The following is a 7569-nucleotide window of genomic DNA, read 5'->3' on the forward strand; positions in this document are numbered from 1 at the left end:
TGTCTTATTTTCTCGACCCACCAATAAAGGCGTGATCGATTAGCACGACTTTATTGCGCGTGTCTTATTTTCTCGACCCACCAATGAAGGCGTGATCGATTAGCACGACTTTATTGTACTTTTGTTTTTGTTTTTGAGTTGTTTTTTTTTTTTTGTTGAGCGAGCGAGCTCTAGTTTCGTTGAGCATTGTTTTCCATTAGCCCCCCGAGTTTCTCGTGTACTCGTAGAGGAGACTAGAAATTATAATGCAACAAGATAAAGACTTCGAGGTGAAATGTAATATAATTACCATGCAGAAATAGTAAAAAATTACATCCCTGGGCGATTGGCCTAATTGAAATTTGAGATTGTCTTAAAACCGGAAATAAAATGACATGATGAGAAACGGGGACGGGCTTCCGCTGCAGTGCCAGCTTCTGCAGCTTGACCGAGCTAGAGGATGGCGCTCACCACCTTTTCCTTCCCTTTCTCGTCCACGCCTTGGATGTAGCACATCCTCGCCATCGACTGGTCTCCCAACATGATGGCAATCCCCTTTTCAGTCGGGAACTTCATCATCAGGTGATAGGTGTTGTCGCTGATTTTTGGACAACTATTTAGGAGCCCAGAGGCGGTTAGACCCAAGGCCGGACCAAGTGGTCTCGCCTGGACTCGAGCGTGTCGGGCTTGGTGTCCCAAGCCGTCCCTTAGCTGTTGGTGAAGCTCACCTTGTCTCGATACCTGAAAAGCAAGAAAGAGATTGTGAACTACAAAGGGGAAACAGGGGGGGCGCCCTTGTTTACCTCTCCGACGCTCAACATTAGTGGGATTGAGGTGGAGTATAGAGGTTTTAGGGGTGGTGAGAGGCCAAAGATGAGTGAAATGAGCGAAGTACGAGTTCGGCAGCGTTTCAGGACTCAAAATTGGATTACCTGGACTAGGGGAGCGGCCCCTGTATTTATAGGCAGCCAAGGGGTGGTTTGAAGACCCCTTGGCCGAGTGAGCAAGGTTGGGTCGGCCATTGGCCGGCTGAAGGGTTGCCTCGGCCAATGGCCAAGTGAGACCCTTGGGTCGGCCATTGGCCGACTGAAACTTTGCCTCGGCCAATGGCCGAGTGAACTGGGCCGGCCATTGGCCGGCTGAAGCTTTGCCTCGGCCAATGGCCGAGTGAGACCCTTGGGCCGGCCATGGGCCGGCTGAGCATATGGCCGGCCATTGGCCGGCTGGAACTTGGGCCGGCCATTGGTTTGGGCCGGCCAATGGCTGAGGCAAGGCTCCGCCGTCAAAGGCCTCGCGTCGGTCGCGTGGGTCGAAGTGATGTCTTTTTCCTCGTCGGTCCGAGACGGGCCGACAACATTAGCCCCCCGAGTTTCTGGTCGAGCGTAGGTCGAGCGGAAACTCAGTGCTTGCGTTGATGTGCGGACCCAGGACAAACACTCTCGGGTTTGTGGTCGCATTGTAGAAGGGCTTTCAATGCATCGCGAGGGATGTCATCGGTGCGTCACGAGGGACGGCTTTGTGCGTCACGAGGGACGGCCTTTATGCGTCACGAGGGACGGCTTTTGTTGCACGTGGCTTATTTCCTCGACTTACCAACGAAGGCGTAATCGATTTGCACGTCTTTGTTGTGCGCGGCTTGTTTTCTCGACCTACGAATGAAGGCATGATCGATTAGCACGGCTTGGGCCTCGGGGGGCCTCGGTGTCACGTTGCGTGACTGGGTTTTCCGTGGACGCTGGCTAGACCAGATACGCCCTGGCGGACGCAAGCCTTTGAACCCATTTAAAACTCGTTGCCTATCGGCTCACGAGCTGGGCGGCGAGCGTGATGCCACATTTGTGTGGCCAGGTTTCCCGTGGACGCTGGCTAGACCAGATACGCCCAGCGGACGCAAACCTTGAACCCATTTGTAACTCGTTGCCTATCGGCCCACGAGCTAGGCGGCGAGCGCGATGCCACACTTGTGTGTCGAGGTTTCCCGTGGACGCTGGCTAGACAAGATACGCCCAGCGAACGCAGACCTTGAACCCATTTGTAACTCGTTGCCTTTCGGCCCACGAGCTGGGCGGCGAGCGTGATGCCACATTTGTGTGGCGAGGTTTCCCGTGGACGCTGGCTAGACCAGATACGCCCAGCGGACGCAGACCTTGAACCCATTTGTAACTCGTTGCCTTTCGGCCCACGAGCTGGGCGGCGAGCGCGATGCCACATTTGTGTGGCGAGGTTTCCCGTGGACGCTGGCTCAACCAGATACGCCCAGCGGACGCAGACCTTGAACCCATTTGTAACTCGTTGCCTTTCGGCCCACGAGTTGGGCGGCGAGCGCGGACTCAAGACTCAACTCGAGGGCTCATGTAGAGCCTGCACGAGGAATAGTTAGTTGACTTGTGGACTTGGGACTCAACTCGAGGACTCATGTAAAGCCTGCAAGAGGAGTGGTTAGTTGGCTTGTGGACTCGGGACTCAACTCGAGGGCTCTCGTAGAGCCTGCACGAGGAGTTTCGTGAAGAGTCATCGTGAGGAGTATCGGTCGACTCGCAGACTCAGAGCTCGACTCGAGGAATGAATTTATCTCGAGGAGACATCGTAGAGCCTGTACGAGGAGTATCAATCAACTCGTGGACTCGAACTCGACTCGAGGACTCACGTAGAGCCTGCACGAGGAGTTTCGTAAAGAGTCGTCGCGAGGAGTATCGGTCGACTCGCGGACCCAGAGCTCGACTCGAGGAATTAACTCATCTCGAGGAGACATCGTAGAGCCTGCACGAGGAGTATCAATCGACTCGTGGACTCGAACTCGACTCGAGGACTCACGTAGAGCCTGTACGAGGAGTTTCGTAAAGAGTCGTCGCGAGGAGTATCAGTCGACTCGCGGACTCAGAGCTCGATTCGAGGAATTAACTCATCTCGAGGAGACATCGTAGAGCCTGCACGAGGAGTATCAATCGACTCGTGGACTCGAACTCGACTCGAGGACTCACGTAGAGCCTGCACGAGGAGTTTCGTGAAGAATCGGCACGAGGACTATCGGTCGACTTGTGGGTTCGAACTCGACTCGAGGAATGAACTCATCTCGAGGAGCCATGTGGGGTCGGCACAAGGCGTAGCTTGTCGACTCGAACTCGACTCAAGGAATGAACTCGTCTCGAGGAGGCGTGTGAAGTCGGCACGAGGAGTGGCTTGTCGACTCGTGGATTCAAACTCGACTCGAGGAATGAACGCATCTCGAGGAGACATGTGGAGTTGCCACGAGGAGTAGCTTGTCGACTCGTGGATTCAAACTCGACTCGAGGAATGATCGCATCTCGAGGAGACATGTGGAGTTGCCACGAGGAGTAGCTTGTCGACTCGTGGATTCAAACTCGACTCGAGGGCTTATGTAGCCTGCACGAGGAGTTTCGTGAAGAGTCGGCGCGAGGAGTATCGATCGACTAGCGGACTTGGAGCTCGACTCGAGGAATGAGCTCGTCTCGAGGAGATATGTGAAGTCGGCACGAGGAGTGGCTTGTCGACTCGTGGACTCGGGACTCGACTCGAGGACTCATGTAAAGCCTACACGAGGAGTTATGTGAGAAATCTTTCATGGGGACCTCCGGCCTAACCATCGGCCCCTTGAGACTTTATTATTATCATTTTTTTCGAGTTGTTGTTGAGTTGTTTTTTATTGATCATTGATCCCTGTTAGCCCCCCGAGTTTCTTGCGTTTGTGAGACGAAGGCCAAGAAACTCTTGTGTTGGAGGTATACAATAGTGCGTGTCAAAAAGTTGTCATGTGTAGAATAACTCTTTATTGCAATAAAGGGGGTTGTTACAGGTAGTCATGGCACTTGGCCTTCTTTTGAGAAGAAAGAAAATTACAATTTTGAAATAAAAGTGATCATGAAGCCGATTGAGTTCGGTCGTGAGCTTAATGGCAGAAGCCGTGGTAGTCACCACGGCGAGTGGTGGGTGCTCGTCTCTCTTTGGGACCTCCGGCCTAACCATCGGCCCCTTGAGACGCCTCATTCCATCTGACGAGTCGGGCGCTTGGTCGGGGTTGTCACCTTGTTAACGGATGCGACGAATTCCCTGAGATTCCCACCTCGAATTAGGGAATCAATTCGCTTCTTAAGCAGCTTGCATTCGATCGTCACGTGCCCGTGATCTTTGTGGTATTCGCAGAACCTACTTCGATCTCGCTTCGCGGGGTCCTTTGTGAGTGGAGCGGGGCTTCGCAGCTCATCGCGGCGTAAGCTCAGGATCCGGTCGGGCGTTGTGTTGAGCGGGACGAAGGATCGCTTCGGGGCTGGAGAAGGGTGGTCATTAGGGAGTTGACCATTCCGGCGCCTTTTCCTTCGTGACTCGGGACCAACGGCCGGTATCACAAGCGCTGCCGCGCGCTTCTGGTTGGGTGCTCGATCAATGTTGGGTGGTTGCCGCCCCAAGACGATCGCGGTCTCGCGTTGAGCGTTGAGCTTTTCTCTCAAGTCGAACCCGTGATTCTCTCTTTGAGAACTGAGGCGGTCTCTCAAGTCTCCGGAGGCTGTCCCTATCACCCTTGTTAAGGGCGTGCCATTCTCGACATTGTCACCTTCACAAGGGTTTTGGACGCGGATGGTGAGCTTGGAGCGTCCCTTTCGAGACCTCGAGACTGAGCGTCCTCGGGTATCGCGTGAGCTTTGACGCCTTGACGTGGTCGCCCGAGGGTGTCCCCTCGAGGGCGCGTGTGGGTGCTCATCAGAAAGTTGACGTTTCGACGCGGCCGCCCGAGGGTGTCCCCTTGGAAGCGTGCGCGTGTGTCCACTTTCGTGAATAACGTGGTCGAGGTTGGTCTCGTGGTTGACGTCGTCGACATTGTTGGAGTCGAGGAGGTCGGCGATGAGCGCGCCGGTGACGCCGGGGCGGTCTAGGAGCTCGGCGAGCCTTCGAGCCGCGTCCTCTCGGACTGCAGCCTCGAGGTCATTCACCGGGTCTCGGGGCTGGCTCTCATTATCATGAGGTTGCCCTTCGAGACGGTGCGCGGGGCTTTGGAGGTCGCGCCTCGAGCTAGTCGCTCGGGCGCTCACGGAGGTGGCGGGGCTACGACTCATCTCTCGAGAGTCGTAGAAGTGAGAAGAAGACTGGTAGAGGGGATGTGTTGCCAAGGTCGAGAGATCCCCTCATTCTAGCGCCAAAATGTTGTCGCTGATTTTTGGACAACTATTTAGGAGCCCAGAGGCGGTTAGACCCAAGGCCGGACCAAGTGGTCTCGCCTGGACTCGAGCGTGTCGGGCTTGGTGTCCCAAGCTGTCCCTTAGCTGTTGGTGAAGCTCACCTTGTCTCGATACCTGAAAAGCAAGAAAGAGATTGTGAACTACAAAGGGGAAACAGGGGGGCGCCCCTGTTTACCTCTCCGACGCTCAACATTAGTGGGATTGAGGTGGAGTATAGAGGTTTTAGGGGTGGTGAGAGGCCAAAGATGAGTGAAACGAGCGAAGTACGAGTTCAGTAGCGTTTCAGGACTCAAAATTGGATTACCTGGACTAGGGGAGCGGCCCCTGTATTTATAGGCAGCCAAGGGGTGGTTTGAAGACCCCTTGGCCGAGTGAGCAAGGTTGGGTCGGCCATTGGCCGGCTGAAGGGTTGCCTCGGCCAATGGCCGAGTGAGACCCTTGGGTCGGCCATTGGTCGACTGAAACTTTGCCTCGGCCAATGGCCGAGTGAACTGGGCCGGCCATTGGCCGGCTGAAGCTTTGCCTCGGCCAATGGCCGAGTGAGACCCTTGGGCCGGCCATGGGCCGGCTGAGCATATGGCCGGCCATTGGCCGGCTGGAACTTGGGCCGGCCATTGGTTTGGGCCGGCCAATGGCTGAGGCAAGGCTCCGCCGTCAAAGGCCTCGCGCCGGTCGCGTGGGTCGAAGTGATGTCTTTTTCCTCGTCGGTCCGAGACGGGCCGACAACAATAGGTTGACGTTATAGCCTTCAATCGGTTGAGAGTCGGGGGGCCGATGATGATGTTGTACGCTGAGGGCTGGTTCACTACTAGGAAGGACACGATGCGGGTGACCTCGAGTGTTGTCAATGGTGCCCACAAGAAGAGTTGTAGTCTTTATTTTGAACATTTGATGTAATAAAGTCTCATGAAGACTCTTGCTTGTAATTGCCTATTCATTCATTAATAAAGTTGAAACGTTCATTCAATCTTCCTTGTCTGAAGCTTTATGATAAAACCATAGTCTTTTAGTCCATAAACAAACTTAACAACTTACGAAGAGACAAATGTAGATTTGCATGAACAAACTCTTCGTAGTTTGCTTAAAACGATATATTCGCAATCTTAGGGTCAAAGGACTATTGACCTCAGTATGATTGTTAGAAGAATCTATGATGTCTGGTTATGAGGCATTGAGAGTTAGGAACTCTATAGTTCTTCTAGGTATCTTCCGAAGGTACTGAATTGACCAGTGCACTTCTAGAGACAAGATAAGAACAAACCATTTAACCTCTTATGTCTCGAAGTCACTATGTATGAATTGCATCATGCTTACCTTAATCCTGAAATGAGACATGCCATTTCACACCTTAGTATTCTCATTTGAGAAAGTCAAAGTTCGGACTCACTATGTGATTCCGAACAAGGCCTATTGGTGAAGTACTAAGTTGTGAGTCTGTCATGAGTAACTTTGTGAAGTTCTCAGAGATATGGAATTCATGTACAAGATTGCTGAAATGCAATGTATGTCACCTCATGCTTTGTTCCTTGGAGTGTGAATAAATGAACTGGCCAGTGTCCAAATTGAGTCTTGACTCTTTTGGATGAAACAATGTGACTTGTTAGCTCCTCGTCAATACATTGTTTCTAACTTATTCACAAGCGACAAAGGAGTTGAGGAAATAACAGCTAGAAGGGTAAAATGGTAATTTAGTAAATCCCGACTAGCTGATGACATTCATGAAGGGTAAACATAGATAATATTCAGTGGATCCGCTCATCATAATTAGGTCGAATTCTTGAGTAGAAAATAAATTCATTTGAACCGAGAGATTTTCAGTGTCAACTCTTTAGTGGAGTCAGTTGGCATTAAGCTAAACTTGGAAAAGGTTTGTGAACTTTTGAGTCCAAGTGTTTAGCTAAAGCTTTGTTCATTTGGGTCCATGAGGTCACTGTCACGAATCACATCGATAGGAATAGTTAAACTGGAAGCTAAGCCAAAACAAGAACGAAAATAGTTAAAAGGGTATTTTTGTCTTTTGAGACAAACGATGAAATGAATGTCAATAAATTTTTGACAAGGTCATTTTATGACATGTTTCACTCGGCCATGACTTGATCATTGGGCCTTGTGAATTAATTTCACTTCATAAGAATTTTATTGAAAATTCTAAATGGGCCTTTTCTTATGTTGTCTTGAACAAGTGAAGAAAATTCTAGAAGCCTTTTTCTAGACATGTTGGGCGCCCATAATACCCAAGAAAGAGAAATTATTTTGTGCATAAATGTATTTAGATACTTGCCAAAAGAAAAAGAGGAAACAAATTTGCATATTAGATGCACAAGGGAATCGGTCAAGAGACTAATAGGCAAGCCAAGGAACAAAAAAGGAAACAAATCCTAGCCTTCTAGAAGGCTGC

Source organism: Urtica dioica, chromosome 12 (assembly GCF_054948205.1).
Source record: "Urtica dioica subsp. dioica isolate 48M chromosome 12, U.dioica_male_clone48M_v1_H2, whole genome shotgun sequence".
In the NCBI taxonomy this organism is placed as follows: Eukaryota; Viridiplantae; Streptophyta; class Magnoliopsida; order Rosales; family Urticaceae; genus Urtica; species Urtica dioica.